Source organism: Belonocnema kinseyi, chromosome 6 (assembly GCF_010883055.1).
Source record: "Belonocnema kinseyi isolate 2016_QV_RU_SX_M_011 chromosome 6, B_treatae_v1, whole genome shotgun sequence".
NCBI classification, from domain to species: Eukaryota; Metazoa; Arthropoda; class Insecta; order Hymenoptera; family Cynipidae; genus Belonocnema; species Belonocnema kinseyi.
This window is the reverse complement of record NC_046662.1, coordinates 21262675-21263968: the sequence shown is the minus strand read 5'-3', so window position 1 is coordinate 21263968 and position 1294 is coordinate 21262675. Positions and strand designations below refer to the sequence as shown.

At 33.8% G+C, this 1294-nt stretch overlaps 1 long non-coding RNA gene across 1 annotated transcript; it reads right to left on the bottom strand.

Moving 5' to 3' along the window:
- Positions 1-217: 217 nt before the first annotated feature.
- Positions 218-954, bottom strand: LOC117175149. The gene is made up of 3 exons (XR_004467444.1): positions 835-954; positions 651-717; positions 218-552 (listed from the first exon to the last, which is right to left on the bottom strand). It is a non-coding gene; the product is annotated as an uncharacterized LOC117175149 (long non-coding RNA).
- Between the last annotated feature and the right edge of the window lie 340 nt (positions 955-1294).

Below are 1294 nucleotides of genomic sequence, written 5' to 3'. Positions count from 1 at the left end.
GCATGTTTTGGATTCTATAAAAGAAAATATTTTAAAATGAATAATAAATTATTCATATTGAAACAGTAAAAGTGAAAGAAATATTATTGTCATTAACAATATCACGGAATTATTTTACTATGCGAAAATTGTGAAAAATTGCAAAACATGTAAAAATATTATTTGATTTAAAATTATGCAGTATGTATAAAATTATACAAGAAAAGAACACGAAAATGCATTAAAAAACAGTTAGTTCATTTAATTTTCGGAAATACAATTCTTATTTCAGTGTGCGCAATATTGGCACAGTTTCGTTGTGTGTTCATGACACATGGCTCCATTACAACGCAGACATTTGTACCACGTTTTTCGATCAAGAGAATGATGACAATATCCACATCGCGTGTGCTTTGCTAATTTATTATCAGCGATTAAATTACGAGGATCTTGAACTTCGGGAATCTCGTCGTACGTGAGAAATTCTTCTATTTGCATACGCAAGGGAGCATGAATTCCTGGCTGTTCTAAACGTCTCCGCAAAGGAGGTTTCACTAACTTAAAAACTCAAATCTAGAATAAAAATCAGGAAAACATTAACTTTTAATTCTAAAAATTCAGTTAGAAAATCATATTACTATACTTTTTTTTACAAATATATAGTTTTTTACCTGTGATACTCGAGAGGCCTTGCTTCGGGATCAATCTCTGTCGATGGATGTTTCCGGGGAGAAATTTCTATAAAATGAAGAGAATACAACATGTTACTCAAAGTTTACTCTCGCATCGCACAAACCCTACTTTAATTTTACTATTGGACACAAGAAAAAAAATGTAAATAGAGAATTTACTTACATTTTGTATTTCTCTCCAGAACAATTTTTGTAACCTTGTTACCCCACAGGGGTCTAAAAGGCACAATTCCAACTTTCAAACTGTTGCTTTCGGTGTCACTAACCGAAATGAGCCTTATCATGGCAGTGATCCCAGATCTGAAACGAGACGTGGTCTAAAATTATGACACGTCTATGTCCGTGTGAATATGGTAGGAGACGATATAAATGCGCGGGTTGCGCGCGCAACCTATTTCTCCTCTTCTGAATTTGAAAACTGGAAGGTGTACGATTGCCGGTGGGAACACTTCGGCGGTTCTATTTATAGTTCTATCTGTTTTGAAATAAAATGAAGAGATTGGGATTTTAATATTTCCAGATTTCGATGCTGGCCTGGTGATTCTCATATTTGAATACTTCGCGCGCCTCTTTAATGCGTGTATTTTGAGGTTACGTTACTTCAAGTATAAAATATAAATTAT